This window comes from Platichthys flesus, chromosome 17 (assembly GCF_949316205.1).
Source record: "Platichthys flesus chromosome 17, fPlaFle2.1, whole genome shotgun sequence".
Taxonomy (NCBI): Eukaryota; Metazoa; Chordata; class Actinopteri; order Pleuronectiformes; family Pleuronectidae; genus Platichthys; species Platichthys flesus.
Genome location: NC_084961.1, coordinates 16,382,827 through 16,401,676, shown reverse-complemented (window position 1 = coordinate 16,401,676; position 18,850 = coordinate 16,382,827). Strand labels below are relative to the sequence as shown.

General features: G+C 39.2%; 1 protein-coding gene across 4 annotated transcripts in view; it reads left to right on the top strand.

Moving 5' to 3' along the window:
• The window catches only part of st3gal1l2 (ST3 beta-galactoside alpha-2,3-sialyltransferase 1, like 2), a 70,433-nt gene that overhangs the window by 15,876 nt on the left and 35,707 nt on the right, over window positions 1-18,850 (top strand). For 2 of the 4 annotated variants that reach the window (XM_062409959.1, XM_062409954.1), the window contains exon 2: window positions 3,308-3,383. The exons of 1 other annotated variant lie outside the window; for it this stretch is intronic. The gene's annotated coding sequence lies outside the window, so the exon portion shown is untranslated. Of the gene's footprint in view, window positions 1-3,307; window positions 3,384-14,486; window positions 14,591-18,850 lie in introns of those variants that run through there. One more of the 4 variants, XM_062409955.1, reaches the window with a different exon arrangement.

Below are 18,850 nucleotides of genomic sequence, written 5' to 3'. Positions count from 1 at the left end.
AGGCGGAAACATTCATTCACTCCACATGGGCTGAAGTGACTCGCTGGCAAATCACATTGTGCCGCTCGCTGATCGTCCGCCATCTGTGGGTAAAAGTAAAATGTTCTTCGTGTCATCCCGGGATTTGTTGCACCAGCTCAATTTAGTGAAATTTGAATGTGGAGATTCATTTTATTCAGATCAGTGTGAAATGTCCCCACACTTATGGATGATAAAATGAAAGATTTTGATCTTTCATTTTACAAATCTATTTCAGTTTTGTAAAAGTTCTAGGCCAGTATTGAGTCCTCTCATTGAGTCTGAATCATATATCAACAGATCCACTCAGTAAACAATTGTCAGAAACAGCTCTGGGTTTCATTAGCTGAGTCTTGAAGGGGGTCGACCAATGTATGTTCACAGCCAGTAGCTGGTTGAATATGGAATAACAGGGGTAGCTTGCTTGAATTTGCATGCACCATTTTTTTACAAGCTTAAGTTAATAATTTCGACTTATCTATAACAATGGATTAACACTCCATCTGTTTTGTTATGATTCTCCCTTTATGTGACCTTGTTGTATGTGCTTTTTAATGTCAAAGACGTTTACCTTGTTTTTCTTGTTTTTCTTTTGTTTGGAGTTCTGGGTTTGTCTTCTGTGTTTGCTTATCTGTGTCCACTCTGAGTTCTTTGTTTCCTGTTTTATTTTTAAACTTCTTTGCAAGCGTGTCCTTGACCCAATAACTTCCCTCTATGTTTCCCTCTGTCTTGGTCAGTTTGTCTGTTCATGTTTCTCGTATAGTGTTTTAGTCTCGCTCACCATCCTTCGTCTACTTTGTTATTTTTCCTTTAAGAGGTTTTTGGCGTTTTGGAATTTTAGTCTGTGTACTTGCCTTCCACTGGCTGTAAGTCTGTGTATTTTATTAAACTTTTTTTTCTTTGCTGCTGTCATCTGCATTTGGGTCCTACAAACTCCACTGTGGTGAAAAACACCATGACAGTTGCAAGGATCAAGGATCTTTTGGCAGAGTTTCTGAAGTATCATTCGGAAGTAACATCTTCAGTCACGTTCTATCATTTTGCATTTTACAAGTGCATCAAAATACATTTGCTATGATTCATTAATAATATGGTAACAGATACTTTGTTATTATACTTAACTTGTTTCAATTACTGTATTCAACTAAATATCTTTATTTTGTATCTGAATTAATCTTTTGTGAAGAATCTTGGCTAGATGACATATGCACATACAGGAAAAAACATGTTTCATTTCATGCCAGGTGTCATTACATATTAGCATTAGTACTTAATATATACATTTTGATATATATTGACTTCAGATACATCAGGTGCTCTGGCAAAAATGGACTTGGGGATAAAGAGAGCACTGATGAAAAAGAAAACACATCTGGTGGACACCAGATCCTAAAGAGTTTTTTATACCATAGAGCAGTGGTCGCCAACCCGTCGATCTACCGGTTGATCTCGCACTCTTCACAGTCGATCCCTGAACTCTCTGGACTCACTGGCTGCCGTTTCGCCGCAGATCAGGCTGTGTGTCGGTTGTTTACACAGCAGCGTGTCCGCTGTTGGTTTATCCTCTGCATTGCCTTCAAAACAAGTCGGTTTATGTACTAAAGTAAATAGTGGTATACTAACGAAAGAAGATGGACATCTTATGGTCTGTCTACAATAATCACAGGCCCATTAGATTCAAGATTCAAGATTCAAGATTTTTTTATTGTCAAATGCACAACAATAACATTAAGCAGTCGCTGGCAGTGAAATGCTTGAGTCTCAGGCTCTCTTCTAACAATGCTCAAGTAATTACAACCTATACAATAAAATAAGAGAAATAGTATAAAATAGAATATCAAAAATAGGAAATAATGTATGTATATCTAAATATATATGAACAGCTGAGGAGAAAATAAAACAACAGAAGTGCAAATATGTCACGGTGCTAGTTTGATGGAGTTATTGCAGTTCAGAGGAGTTTAAAAGTCTTATGGCCTGGGGGATGAAACTGTCACTGAGCCTGGTGGTGGGGGCTCGGATGCTGCGGTACCGTCGGCCAGATGGCAGCAGGCAAGAGGACCTCTGGGTGTAGAGGTCCTCTATGAATGGTAGCGCTGTCCTGGTGATGTGCTGGGCAGACTTCACCACCCTCTGTAAAGCCTTACGATCAGGGCGGTGCAGCTGCCATACCAGGCGGTGATGCAGCCAGTCAGGATGCTCTCTATGGTGCATCTGTAGAAATTGCAGAGAATCCTGGAGTCCATGTGGAGCTTCCGCAGCCTGCGAAGGAATAAGAGCCGCTGTCTGACCGTCTTTCTGATGGAGTAGAACCTTAGAACAGATGAGTGGATTCAGAAAGTGAAACACAGGAGTGCTTTTACTTTGAAACTGGCTCTGGAAGTGTTGTTAATACGTTTGTGTCATAGACAGATAAACATCATGTTTACAGAAGAATAAACAGAAACAATTATCTTTCAGCTGAGTTTTAATGTTTATCTGTTGAAATGATGTAATTTGCAACCACTTATGTTTGATAAGTGGTTGCAAATTTTTAGTAGGCGTTTCAAAATAATGGAAAATAAAATAAAAGCACCCTAGAGTTTCTGTTGATGGAATCCATTCTATTCTTTAACTAGGAGATTTTATTGTGAAATATTTGCAGGAGCAGAATATGCATGGCTTCACACTATAGTATTTGTATTAATTTGAGTACAATGGACTACTTTCACATGAGGAAATAGTCACATTTATGGACATATTCAAGTCAAAGGCCATGTAAAAAAACATTTTGCCGCAGTGTTGAACTGAAGCCAAATATTGTGCACTAAACAGATGCTTTAAATATGAATGGATATTAATGTGATCATGAATAGATAAAGCCAAAATGCAAACCAATAATAATATATGACCCTCCTGAATGGGTTCCTTGGAAGATGACAGGGGTGGATATGTCAGTTTGCGGTTGGATGTAAAAAGTGATCTTGGGCTCGAAAAGGTTGGAGACCGCTGCTATAGAGCAGTGGTTCTCGACCTTTTTTCAGTGATGTACCCCCTTGAAAAAAAAAATTCAGCCGAGTACCCCTTATTCAGCGCAAGCATTTTTGGTTGAAAGAAAGATGTAATAAACAGTGCTTTGCCATTAGTGTCTGATTTTAATAAACCTTGTAACTAGACACTTTCAAGTTTAAAACTTCATCAATGTCCATAACATTGCTCCTTTGTAGTGGTCTCTCTTGAACGATTTGGAAATAAAATGATATAAAAATAACTAAAGACAGCCTGTTTTTCTGCTTTGTTTTGATCACAGTCGTTGCAGAGAAGGAGGCGTCACATAAATGTGTGGAGGCAAAGGGCAGTAACTGCTCCAAAGCTTTCTGTCCCAGGTGAGGGTGCTCCTGCTTCACACACACCCAAAACTGTGTGAGTGTGGATGTGGCAATCTTTATCGGGAGGTCGCGGTCAGATGACACTTCCAGGAGTTCTTCCTGATAAGTGACTGGTAGCTTGTTTCCCTTTGCTTCGGGGAGGCTTTTCGCATCGTGTCTTGAGATGACCTGAATTCGAAAGTTACCTCTTAAAAAAACTCAGGTGGCTTACCAACATGACTTTCTTGTTTTGTCTGGAGGAGGATTTTTGAATGGATGCTAATTTTAAATATATAAAAAAAAAATCTCACGTAATCTGGAGTACCTTCAAGTACCCCAGGGGTACGCGTACCCCAATTTCAGAACCACTGCTATAGAGGATATAAAACACAGAGGCTACACATATTATTTTTAAGAGCTTGATTGCATTGTTTTATTAGAAGAAATCTAAATGTGTACTGATATGCCGTTACTAAAGAAAACTGCTGTGTAAACAGAGATATCGAACAGCTCCATTGTGCAAGCAAGCTGTATTGATCGCTTTACTGCATTTACACAAACAGTTTTGGATTAGTGGGAATTGACCTGTGATCAATTCATTGAGTTTGTTTCTTATGTGATTGATCTGAAGGTCTGAAAGGACAAAAACACTAAATCCAACCTTCCCCTGACTCTATGCTTTTCTTTTCATAGTTAGAAACGTTTTCATGTTTTAGAGATTTGAGGTTACTCCTTTGTCAAGTTTTTACTGGTAATCAATCAAAATTGTATTTAATAATGACTAATCAAGACCAGGAGAAAGTAAGCAATTTAAAAAGAAATGCTTAGTCATATTAGGGTAGTCGGGTAAAGAGAGAAAGTGTCGGTCCTTCATTAGGTTAACATTGATTTTCTGAGTGTTTGGGAAATCCACAAAGTGACTCTACACTGGATCATTTCTCCTTGATCAACCGGGTCAGTTTGCCCTGAGGCTCGTCCCCCTGGTGTACAATGCCATTGCCCAGCTGCCCCTCAGTTAGTCTTCCTATTCAACTGCCTCTGATATACTGCAAGGATACATTTTTTTTCTATCTGGGCCTTAAGCAGCATACAGCTGCCACGTGGGGGGGTACGCCGTGGGTTTCAAACAATCCAGTGGAGAAACTGGTTGAATGGCTTCGTAAAGTCTGCTGTCAGGTGAGATTTCTATACATTTGTTTCCGTGGGGGATTTGCTCCTTCCCATGAATGATGACGTGTTGGACGATTGAGTCACACGATGGCTGCCACACCTATCCTCAAAGTAAAGAAAACTCTAGCAAAGACCAAAAAAAGTTACTTGTTACTTGTTGGAAGAGCCTGCATCATTGACAGCAGGCCCAGGTTTTTATAGGCTGTTTTCTCTTTTGTTTGTTTTTCAAGCAAAATGCATGGCAACTTGTGAAAATGGCTGCCAGACCTATGCTCATCTTCATCCACACTGTGGATGAAGATAAATCCTCTCACACAAGTGTAGCAAAGACCACAGGTGAAATGACGGCCAATGATAAGGTCCTCCTGAGATTTGACGACTTAATTGTATATCGAGCTCTTGGGGCAAAACACAACCTTTCAGGCCACTATGCCACATTAAAAGATTTATCTGCACATTTCCAGATTTATTTGCACGTTTACAGATCTATGCATGTATTTACAGATATACACATTCAACAATCTATGCATGCATTTACAGATTTGTTGATATTTGTTGTGTAATTCTGACAGATTCTCAATACACATTTGCAAATCTGATTTAGCAAACAAATTTAGATACAGTCACAGTATTGGCCCCATAAACTCCCATCAGAAATTCAAGTTATTTTGAAAGTTGTAAGGAACTGATTGTGTCTCCATATTGTTATATTGTGCCTGTTTGAGGTCATTCTGCTAAAGGTTTTTGTCTTTGAACACACAAACACTCAGTTGGCCAACCGGCTCCCCTTTGTTACTACAATGTATGCACATACCTGGGTTCTCATTTATAACTGTTGCGTAAACGGGGCCTGAAACGTGCGTACGCCACTTCTCAGGCAAACTTGATGGGAAAATGTTCGTATTTCCAGGCAAAATTAATAGGTTTTAACAATGTGCGTGTATCATCAGATCACTGCAGTGAACGTGACTGTGCCATCAGGCGCACAGAGCGCACAGAGCACAGTGACCCAGCACACGGGGCGCACAGGAGATCACTTACGAGACGTTAAGAAACTTTCCAATACTATCCCAGAAAGAAGAATAGAAGGTTCAGCAATGTCTGATCAGCTGATAGAGATTCTATTGATCTATGATCTGTGATCTTTGTTTTATTTCAGGCTCTGTTCGCTCTTCACCTCCACCTCACTAACAAACACCTCAATTTCAGTGTCAGAAAGTTTCGCTTCCTTTTGTACCTACGTACACTTTTAGTATAAGTCTTGCGCACTATTTTATAAATGAGACCCCTGAAGTGTTTACACAATGAAAGACATCTTAATTCAAAGCAATTAAGAACGTGAGATGCAATGAAAAGTAAGAAAAATATCAGATATAATTAGAAGTTGAAACGAAGCAAAAGTGTAAAAGTTCTTTCAAAAAGAAAGTTTGGCACTTTGGCCTCCATGACCAGGTTGGGGATCCATCCATATCTGCCAATACTCAAACCTGGCTTTGGTGCCTATGCCTTTAGCAGCATACAGCTGCCAAGTATATACGCCGTGGGTTTCAAACATCCAGTGGAGCAACTGGTTGAATGGCTTCGTAAAGTCTGCTGTCAGGTGGGATTCCTATGCATTTGTCTCTGTGGAGGATCTGCTCCTTTCAATGAATGATGACATGTTGGACAATGGAGTCCTGGGATGGCGAGAAGTCATTTCATCCTTCCTTTGTCCTGATTGACTGCAGGTATGCATCAAGGTTGTAGATTTAGTGAAAAGCAAAACAGAAAAACTGTTTGAGTTCATGTCGTATGTTATTCTGACGCATATGTCTTCAGTGGAAAATCTTGAATGTGTTGATGGAAATGCATCCAAACAATAGCTGCACCGGATGTTCCTCCCTAGACCAGCGGTCCCCAACCTTTTAGAAACCATGAACCGGTTGGATGTCAGACAATATTTTCAGGGACTAATAATTCATATTTGGAACGAATCACAATATAATTATTAAACGAATTAACGAGACGACGCCCGTGTACGTCTCGCTGGTAAGTTACCAGCAAGACAGAGACGGACCGTACGTGGAGGATAAATACGACAAAATAAAATTATATATGACTAGCTTAAAAACTGGGGTATTTGCTAAATATAATAATAATAAATGGGAAACTGATGGGTATTCTTACGCAAATGTATTAGCAGAGTCCTCGCAACATGACTCCAGCAGCTGATCTTTATCTTGCACATATGCTGGATTTACCTGGTTTGTTGACAAAGGGGTCCGACAAATACTGTCTGGTTTGTGTTTAACGAAAAAGTCACGTGACCGAGACAAGCGTCTCGACATGCGTAAAGCATGAGTCGTAACGGAGAGGATTCGGTCATTTTTCAAAATAAAACACAGTTTAGATCAGATAATAAATAAAACAGAAATAATGTAATATAATGTAATAATGTTTATTCTTTCTGTGCGGCTCTGTACCAAATGACCCACGGCCCGGGGGCTGGGGACCCCTGCCCTAGATGGACCTCCACAGCAGAGATGACAGCGATAGCTGAAATCTGAAAGAACTTGTTTTGTGTACGTGCATTCGGAACGAGACTAGCTGTTAGAAAGAAACTGCAAGTCAACATCCATGGTGTCAATACTGTAGCAATACTATTCTTTAGGGAGTGTGTGTGTATCTTCATCCATGTTTGCATAGTCAGATTTTGAAATGTGTACAGAAATCTACAATGTGTATTTAGACTCTGTATGAGTAATCAGAAGTGTAAACATATATTCACAATTCCGCACATGCTTACATAAATCTGTGATTATATAGATAAATCTATAATTATAAAGATAAATCTGTCACGCCACTTCCTTATGAGCCATGACCCCAACTTTCCAATTCTCTCTTCAATGTCTGGCTTAGATGATATGCTAGAATCCCCGTTTAATTCAAAAAGGCTCATTTCTAGAATACATGATTGTATAGCTTCTCTTAAAACCATAACCATCGCAAAGATAAGGGCGGACTGGGCAGATGAATTGGGGGAAGACATGGAAGATGACATGTGGAACTGTGCTTTACAAAGAGTGAATGACAGCACTTCTTGTGCAAAATTAAGTATAATACAATTTAAAGTTCTACACCGGACTCACTTTTCCAAAGCAAGATTAGCTAAAATATATCCTAATTCAGATGCTAGTTGTAACAGATGCCATCGCACCCCTGCCAACTTAACCCATATGTTTTGGTCATGCCCTGCTCTGGTCACTTACTGGTCTATGATCTTTAAAACAATATCTGAGGCACTCAATACTGATTTCCAACCTAATGCAGCAGTAGCTATATTTGGTATCACAGACCGAAGACATTCTATATAAAGGAAAAGTTATAAAAACATTTTGGCCTTTGTGACTCTGCTTGCACGCAGAAGAATATTATTACATTGGAAATCAAAAAACCCTCCCAAAGCGTCTTTGTGGATGTGTGACCTGATGCACTTTATACAATTAGAGAAAATTAAATACTCACTTAGGGGGTCAAGGGACAATTTCTACTCCACCTGGGATCCGGTTTTGAAATACATAGGGAAACTCAAAAACTATACCTGATACCCCATAGCAATATTTCTTGCACTAGGACCCTATATCAAGTAGCGTACAGAATATATATATATATATATATATTTTTTTTTTTTTTACTTATTATCTTCTTTTTTTGTTATTCTAGGTGTGTGTACTACATGTTCAAGTGGGTGGGGTGGGTGGGATGTTGTTTGTATGTGTATGTAAAAAAAAAAAAATATGTCTGTTAAAATGTATGCTCAGTGTATTCGGTGTTCATATACATTTCCAAATAAAAGAATTATCAAAAAAAAATAAATAAATAAATAAAGATAAATCTGTAAATGTTTCCATAGATATTAGTGGCTGAAAGTTGGAAACACCCACAAGTCTTTAATTATAAGCGAGGCAGCCATACTTTATCGTTTTTGTCATGTGTCATTTTGTCTTGTTTGAAGAGCCCGCCTCATTGACAGCAGCCACCATGCCCAGGTGGTTATGGGCTGTTTTCTTTTTTGTCTGTTTTTCTAACAAAATGCATGGCAACTTATGAAAATGGCTGCCACACCTCTGCGTAACGAAAACACGGTGGATGAAGATAAATCATCTCAGTGTAGCAAAGACTACAGGTGAAATGACGGCCAATGATAAGGTCCTCCTGAGATTTGATGACTTAATTGTATATGGAGCTCCTAGGGCAAAACACAACCTTTCAGGCCACTATGCCACATTAAAAGATGTATCTACACATTTACAGATTTATTTGCAGATTTATAGATCCATGCATGTATTTACAGATATACACATTCACAAATCTATGCAAGTGTTGTGCAATAGTAGACGACTTGACGTTGGCTAATTATTAATTACCAAGAAATATGATGATTAAAATAATAAACACATATATATTACAAGTAATTAAAATTGATAAAGCTAATCAATTAGGAATAATAAAAGTATTACTTAAAAATGATACGGTTATCAATTAAGAATAAATAAATAATTAATGATAAACATGGGAGTGGTAGGGTACGCCGAGGGTTTCAAACAATCCAATGGAGCAACCGGTTGAATGGCTTTGTAAAGTCTGCTGTCAGGTGAAACTCCTCTGCGTTAGTCTATGTGGAGGATCTGCTCCTTCCCTTGAATGATGACGTGTTGGGCGATTGAGTCAAGCTATGGCGAAAAGGGACTTCATCTTACCTTTGTCTTGATTTACTGCAGGTATGCATCAAGGTTATGCACTAGGGGATTTAGTGAAAACACCACACCTAGGCTCAAAGTAAAGAAAACACTGTGGATAGGTATGCATTTTGTAATTATGATTACAACGGGGCACCACCGGGGCACCACCCTGGAATCAGGCAGAGATGGGCAGTATTTCTATTACTTGTATTTCAAATACATATTTCATTACTTGATTATTTGGTAATTTAAGAAAACAGATAATCCATAAAAAGTATTTTGTATATTTTAAAATACAAAACACATGTATTGTATTTTGTTACATTTTCTGGCACCAGTATTTTATTTTAATACATTTATTTGAGGGGTAATTTGTATTTTGTATAAAAATACATTTTGATGTATTTTTGCCCAACTCTGGTATCAGGGACCAACAATCAATCTGTAAGGATCAGTCTCATTTTATAAAAGTTCAATTAATTAATAATTAATAATGTCAATATTTAATATTAACGATTATATAAGGAACAATGAAGGTTTTAAGTTTGAGCACAGGCTATCATAATCCAGCTGCATTCACATACATATGCATAAATAATCACAAAATACTTTTATCATAGAATTTATTTAAAAGGTAATAACATTAATGTAAATCAATGATTACTGTTCTTACAAAACTCCACTATATCACAGAAAACAACAACAGCAGCTTTTATCACGATTTATAACACACATGTAATACAGATGGTATATCTATGTGTGTGTGGGTGTGTGTGTGTGTGTGAGAAAGGGGGAGTGGCAATGGTGTAATGATTTACGAAATTAAGATGGCTGACAAACCCCTAGTTTTGAACTCAAAATGGTGCTTTGACCCACGAAATTTTGAGTAATAATGGCCGACGTGGCCTAAGAAATTTGGAGGTGAAATGGCCGACGGGCCTTGTGATGTTGAATCAAAATGGCCGACGGATAACATGACTTGGAGTCAAAATTGCAGACTTAAAACGTGATTTAGACAAAGGAAAATCTAGAACAAAGGGTGCTCTGATCTATCTCGTGGTTTTGGCGCGCCGAATGGCGTCGAGATGCAATCAGGCTATCTAGGTCTTAGAATATATTATATAACTTGAATGTGTGTGTGCAGGCTGAAACGTGTGTGTAGTCAGGTGTAAGAGAAGAGAGAGAGAGAGGAAAAGGCAACATGCAATAATAATGATCAGAAGAGATCTCAAAATACGGCAGAGAAAATTTTGTGGTGACTTTACCACTCGGGACCCAAGCGGACGTTGTGTACCGATCTCTTGAAAGGTAATGTCTCCGCAAACTTGGTCGGACGATAACAGTGCGGCCGGTGACGCTTCATCACGGCCCGATGGCACTTAAACACAGTAGACACGGTGGTCATACACAAAATAGTATTAAAATACACAACTAATGACACACTAGTTATTAAAAACTAATCTCTGCCCAGACATAAAAGCCTCTTACTTGTTGTTGATCCGTTTAGCTCATGCGCAATCGGTGGATTCTGGGAAGACAAGTGAATTGTATCGTGGCCTCGAGAGCGGTTTTTCCGCTGGTTCGGTTGGTGACAACGGGAATCAGCGCTGGGCTGGAAAGGAGAGAATTCGTCTCTTTCTCCTTGACAAAGTATTTTGTCCTTCTGCTGGGATGGAACAACTGTGGAGCAGTTGCTTGTGGATCGTGGGGAAAGTCTCTAAACTCGGCTTGCGAGTGAAGTGAGTTTCTGCCGTGGGCATTTCAAAGTAAAATACAAAAGAGTCTTATCAAAATAAAAGAGTAAACATTAGGATAAAACGTCCCCATGCCTTTATCAGCATACAGCTGCCACGTAGGGGGGTATGCCGTGGGTTTTAACCAATCCAGTGGAGCAACTATTAACTGGTTGAATGGCTTCGTAAAGTCTGCTGTCAGGTGAGATTCCTCTGCGTTTGTCTCTGTGGAGGCACTGCTCCTTCCGATGAATGACAACGTTGGACGATTGTGTCATGTTATGATGATCGTGGGACTTCTTCTTGCCTTTGTCTGCCTAACATCTAACCTTAACCAGGCCCTTAGAAAAGATGTCTCGCTTCATAAGGACCAGGCTTTGGTCCCCATGATGTCTACTGCTCCTGATAACACCAGTGTTTATACTGGAAAAGGTCCAAAAGGGACAAAAGTGAGGAAACATACACACATTAATAAATACAATTCTATGCAGACAACGTCTCCTCTGCACAAAACATTATGATAAAAATAGTCAATATCCAAAATATATCTATTTATCTTGAGTGAAACTGACAGAGTAAGAATGGTAATTCCCTAACTTTGTCAAAGTTCATGAATATCGATACGCAAATGAATTTTACATTTTGCTCACCAAAGATGGTCACACTTTCAATAAAAGTGCATTATTGAAAACTGCAGTGTTTCTAAGGACGGAGGGGCGGGCCCTGGGGATTTCCTGAGAGACCATTGGTTACTTTCACACAAAATGTAGACGGACGCTTATCACCCAGTTGCTCCTGATGAGAGGCGGATGAAGTCTGTGTGGAGCTCTCTTCTCTGCATCATGGCGCTCTGGCTGTGACTCACCAACCACCCTGCATGTATTCCAGCTTGGAAATGGAGAGACGACAGACTCCAACATGTCAACCATATTTCTGCACTTCATCCATATGTTTTCATTGTATTGTCATAAGATACTGTTATTACTAAACATTGAATAACTGTGTCTCAACATCTGTCAATCATGGGGGCATGTTGTGATTTTAATTTGTTTCTCTTTAGTTTAGGTTCCAGGGCATCCGACATGTATCTGTGTAATAGTTTATCATTTGTTTGAGTTTCATATCCTCATCCTAACGATAGTGCAGTATGTGAGGAAGTTATTCATTATCAATGACAAGCAATAAGCAATAAGCAATAAAATAGCATTCACAGCTCTCAATAAATCTCTTGAGGTATCTTTATGATCCCTGTGGGGCAATTAGTTGTACAACCAGCAATAACCACATATGGTCAAACCATATAATAACAATAAATATATTTGTACATCACTGTGAGTTATTTACAGTAAAAGGCCTGTAGCAGCAGGGTGGGCAAGAATCTTCTAGAATTGTTTTGGGCATACTTTTAAATATTGACCTTGTACAGGCGATGAATCGTGCACATGTTTACAAAACCCTCCAATGGATTCTTAATTTTGAGGGTTAGTGTCCTGTACCAGCAAATGTAAGAGAAAGTAAAAACAGAATTGATAAAACAAGAAAAAAACATATTCATAAATGTACCATCCACATTTAAATTTGGTAGCTTACGACAAAAATGAAAGAGTAACTTTTTGGAAAACATCTATTCCTGCTTAAAACAATGACCACTACCTGTATGTGCTGTGTTCAGTCTAGCAAATGATAATACAAGACTTGTGCATACCGTACATGCATTGTATGTCTAAGGACTGATTCCACAAACGGCTGTCGGTATAAAGTATAGAACACATATCTTGCAAACATGATATGATCGACATTAATATAAAATTGGAATAAACATGCAATCAGCACTCTGTAGCTAGTGGTGTGTTGAACATGTCTTCCTTACGTCCTCAGATAAATTACAGCAGTTGGCAACTGAAAGTTTGCAGCGATTAACCTGTTCTGCCAAATCATTTTGATAATCTGTCGTAGCTGTTGATGACATTAATGGCAGCAACATTTATAGTTTCACATCCTCTTTAGCAATTGCTCATCAATGTCAAAGCACAACATTTGTTTTGTTATTGCAATGCCTTATATCGCGCTTTAATTTAGAAAATTCATGAGCTTCGGCCTTTGTGTCAAATATTTAACGTGATGAACATTGACTATAAAATCATCATTGCGGATAAACCAGGAAGGATGAAAACAAAGTTTTCTAGCTTTGTCTATCACTCTGCACCACAGACTGTTTATATAAAAAGCTCTGCCCATAACGACCAACACCCAAACAATAAAAAGTGACAGTAAATTGTAGAACTGTTTGAGGAGGACTCACAAGTGACAAGAAATATTTCAGAAGTACCTCCAGAACACATCAACAGTCTATTCCAAACAGGAAGGTTCAAAACAGGCTAGTTATAAGAAATCAAAAGCACTGATTATAGCCCTTTTGCACTTGGATTGAAGTTAGATTTTTAACACAGCTATTAAATATGTTGTTTTTACAACGTGATCTTGCCACGTAAATTAATATTACCAGACCTTTGCCTTGAAACTGTGAAAATGGACTGTCGCCCAGGAAACTGAAAAAGAACATTAGGCTGGCAGCTCATCAGCCGCATGTAGAGTGTTGCTCTCAGCTCCAGCAAATGGGACATGAGTATTAAGCTTTGGTGGAGAGTCCAGGGGCTTGTGTTGATTTTGATTCGTAGAGTTAAAATTCAGCCAAGAATAATGACAGTGCAGAAAAGGTTACATTTAATAAATTAGTCAGATTACAACCTGTGTTTTAATGACATTTAATGTCTATACTACGACTATATAACAGCATCGTTGCTGTGATCTTACAAGACCATAAAGGTCAACAGACGTCATAATGATTGTGAGTGCACTGTTCATTAGCCCTCCACTATGACAGTTTTTCTTTTCACTGACTGACACAGACAGATCCCACCACTTACTGCTCCTAGCACTTCTCCCCTGCTGGGACTGAAGCAAACTAGCTGCTGGTGGATTTCTGACACAGCCGGAAGTCTCTGAGTCCATCCAACTGTAAACATGGCAGCACAGTCCCTACGATGTGGCGGGGGGGTCCCATTATCAACAACCTGCTGTGGTCCGATAACACAGTGGCAATAGATTAGACAGGGCAGAGCTGGCTGTTCATTCTGAGGAGGTTCATCTTATTTAATGCAGTCTGTCTTAATCCCACAGACTTTCACTGAAAAGACTGCCAGAGCAGTCCATCTGTTCCCTTGCATACAGGCTTTTACAATTCACAAACTTTTGAAACTTTTAGAAGGTTGGCACTCTTTATTTTGTTGATTTCAAATGGGGGATTTCAAGAATTTCATCTGTGATTGTAGAGGTACTAATGGCTCTTCAATCATGTAATACATATCGTCTTAAACCTCATGGTTCTCATCGGCTTAATTTGTAACAACACTGATAGAAATGTCTCCACCCTGATAAGCCTCTACACTCCCTCCTCCATCCCTCCCTCCTGTTAATGGCACACCTCCTGCGTCACACATTCATAAAGAGGAAGAGATGATGAGGCTGGTTAAATTCCCAGATCTGAACAGCAAGTACTGCAGCTGTTTTGGCCCAAGAGAGCTAAAATATCTTACAGGAGGTGAGTCATTTCACTCTACTAAAACTGACAACTATAAATTCTTGGATTGCCAACTTTATATGATAAGATTTATTAGAGCTTGGAAGATTTGAATGTATAATTTCCCCTGTTATATCTTTTATTAACTTAATTTAATGATTCTGTTGTTACTACTTTTACCAATATTGAAAACTCAAGACATCTGTTTCACATCAAAAGCTCTGCAACTGGAAGACTGCTGTTGTGAAACATGCAGGAATCGTCACAGTTGAATATTGTTATAGCAAGGAAAAGTATGAACCATCAGAGACTATAAATCAGTCAGATAGAACGTTTTCAAATGTAGATTATATGCTCCTGAACTACTGTGGTTGAAATGGTGTTCACCAAACAATGTTCTGAAACAAGTTGTCTTTGTAAATATATTTGTAGAAGCTTTCTGCAGAAAGGATCACACTGTGTCTGTGCTGATATTTAAGTGTCTCTGTGTAGATTACTCCTCACCCCAAAACACTTCAACTTCTGCAAGAAATGAATACGTGCACCATAAAGTTTATGTTGAGTTGTACTCTAGATTGAAATGTCTACTTTGGGCATAAACTGAGAAGTTTTTGAATAAATTTCCATAACACTACTTCAGAAGTTTTCCTTGTCATTAGTGAATCCTCCTCAAACGGCTCTACAATAAGCTTTTGATTGTTTCTGTGCTGGGCGATGTGTGCAGAGCTTTTTGTAAACATTCTATGGTGAAAAGTGAAGTTAGAAACATTTGTGCTCATCCTACCTGGTTTATCTGCAGTAAAGATTGTATAGTCATGTTTTACATGAAATGGAATTTAAAAATCGATTTGCTTTATTACTTTATTAAATTGCTGCAACAAAACAAACGTTGAACTTTTTAGAAAAATTGCTTCAGAGAATATGGTCAATGCCATGATATCCGTTAATGTCTGTGTCAGTTAGTCACCAAATGATTCGGGTTACAGGGATAAAATCCTGGTTAAATTGAATCATTACTGAGTACTCGGATCTGATGCTATTCATGTAATTCTGACAAAGTCCAACATTTTATAGCGTCGAAACAGAACTCCACCAGCTTCACAGACATCACACTACATCCCCCCTGCTGTCCTATGCCACTGAGCAGGTTCTTTTAAGTATGAGCAAACAAGCGATGCTGTCAATCCCATCTCTGCCGTTGAATAGAGCTGCTTGTATTAGGAAACAGGGTGTGTGAAGCGTGTCTCCTAGTTGTGTGCCACATCTGTGAGAGCCTTGGAGGAATCTTCCACAGAAAACGCTGTGATCTTCTTTTGTGGCTCATAATTTCACATCTACATAAAAAATAACATTTATCCCTCTGGTGTTAAACTGCTCCAAAACCTCCATGATCAGAACGTCGAAACAAAAATAACCTTCAGCTTCAGAAAGACATATTTATGTTGACGAAAGTACTAATGGAATTGTTTATTTCATTTGAGGCTCCCTTCACCTTCCCCAGTGTGATTAATGGGACAGACTATCACTGCTGAAAGGGGAACTTCTTTGACAAAACACATTAGTATTGAGGCTGATTTACATTCTTTTCCTGGAGGGATCCAGTGTAACAGGCCAAATTAACCCCCGCCCCGATTATACCTGGGTATACTTTGGCCCAAGCCAGAGTATACCCCGGGGATAAACTGTCCTAGGCCAAAGTATACCCCTCCAGGAAGGGCAGGCCCTTCCTATAGGCGACAAAGGCGTTTGCCTAGAGTGCCACCTAGAGGGGTGCGCCTAAAAACTGCGCCTAGCAAAAAATTTATTTTATTTAATTTTTTGCCGCCAGAGTTTTTGCACCCCTTCTATTTCTCCAACAAATATATATTGACATTAAAAAATATATTTAACATAAGGGAAAAATTTGCCTTAAGAGGTAGGGGTGTTGTCAGAACATGCTAGCGCATTGATTGGTATGGGTCGAGTGTGGGTTGAATGGCCAATACAACATTTAATTAATAATTTTTTCGAAACTTGCATGCACCTAGTGAAGAACATTTTTTAATATCATTAGTTGAATGTTGCCCGTTTCTGTATCCCCCCTTCACTCCCTGAGATGCCCAGACATGCATGAGACGTCCTAACAAACGTTAGATGATGACTGAAGTTCAAGCACTCTGGACTCTGGAACTGGAAGAAAAAGAATTGATATGTTATAATTGCATTATGTTTTGGGTATGTGCTTTTATTTGAATGTGTAAAACTGAGAAGTGTTGTAGTAATCTTTGATCTTTGTGGAGTTTTTGATGTTGTTATCAGTGTTTAACTTTGAACATGTATATTGTAGCAAGGACTTGCTATCCTTAGAAGTTGAAGTTTCAGGACGTAGTAATCTTTGATCATTGTGGAGGTCTAATATTTTTTCTGTTTTTCTGGTTGATGTAATAAAAGTCTATGTTTTAGAGTTTTAAGATTTAAGTCAGTTAGCTTTCTCACTTAACTTACCTGAGAAAGCTGAACCCCTAATAAAATGTTATTATAATTATTATTATTATTATTAAGTAATTCTTATGTATATCACTCAACACTACTGATGTCACAGGGGTATAATCTGGCCTGAGGGGTATGACTTGGCCTAGGCCAATTTATACTCCGGGATATAAATTGGCCTAGGCCAAGTCATACCCCTCAGGCCAGATTATACCCCCGTGACATCAGTAGTGTTGAGTGATATACATAAGATACCCGGGAATAGTCTAGCCTAGGCCCCTTTAACCCCAGGTATAGTCCGGACTGGGGGGATTACTATTGCCTTTTATACCAGCTCTAGGTGAAAGTGCATAAAACGCATTTGTTTGCATGCACAATGGCCTTATCAAAAAGAAGAGATCCAAATCATAAGTTATCATGGGAACACCAATTTTGCGGTGACAAACCTGCGAAGCGACTGCCCATTCCATTTCATCTTTCACACCTTCTGCTTTGTTAATGATTAATGAGACAGACGTCTCATTTTGGATATAGAACGCGCTTGACAACACACATCAATAATTGCTTTTCATTCTATCCACCTTTCTATCAGCTGAAGTGCAGGGAGGACAAAATAACACGAGTGCATGTAGAATGTTTGGAGATTTTCCATTTGAGGTTGCTTCAACCCTGAGGTTTTGTGGATCTTTCTCTCTCACCCTCTCTCTCTGCTGTGATGCTTGGGTGTGATGTGTTTCAGGTGTTTGGCTCTTTGAGTGACTGAGTGTGTAGGTGTGTTTCCAGGGAGCTGATTGGTTCCAGCCCGAGCTTGAAGGATAAGAGGAGCTGTGCTCCTTGCGGTCTCTCCTTTTGCCACATGCCAGCCAGACCTCCAGCCGGACCCACCTTATGCAGCATTGTGTAAACTGTTCTTTGTTTACCAGCCCGGTCTTGGTAGGGGTGGGTAGCATTTCTGTTTAAGCCCTGTTTTCTCCTGTTTTTGAATGAGGAGTTAGGTCAGTATGATGTCTTTTGTTTCCTTAAAATGAGTAGGGAAGTTTAGGTTGTTTCGACTTAGGGTTGTTTTTGGTTATTGTTCTTCTGTTAGCCCACCCTGAAGCAAAAAGAGTCAATAAACCAAAAAGGGCTGTAAATTGTTGGTTGTTGGTTCTTGGGTGCTGGGAAAGGAGGGGGAACTCATGTATCATGTTGCGACTGTATTTTCTCCTAGACAGGGTTTTAACACGAATTGGGGGCTCGTCCATTTCTTCTTTAATGGGCATTTTTCGTTTCATTCAGTAATTGGTGGCAGATAATGTGTTCGTATAGATAAATGTTCCACAAACGTGTGGCCAGTTTGTTGTTCATGTTGATAGGATGGAGTTTCAATTAGATGATTTTGCCACAGATCCCTCTGTAAAAAAGTTGGATAAATTTGGGTTAAAAAACTAGAGGAGAAGGGGGTGTTTCCGGAATGTCATGTGGATACTGTGGAAGATTCGGAGGCCAAGGCAATGCCACGGTCCCCACCCCACATGGGTCCCATGATTAAGGCTGGCATGACAGTCGAGGAGCTCCACTTGGTGCTCCGTATTAAGGAGGTGGAGCGTGAGGAAATGCACCTACGAGTGCAAGCTCTAGATTTAGAGCGGGAACCCCCATTTGCTTTTGCCACTCCCATTCGGGTAACATCACCTACCCTCTTCCATCAGAATAGCTGATGTCGGCAGACATGTGACATTTGTTCCTTCCCCATAGGGAAACAGAGATGGATTCCTTCTTTTTTGCATTTGAGCGTTTTGCATCTGCTTTAAGATGGCCTAAGGATGTATG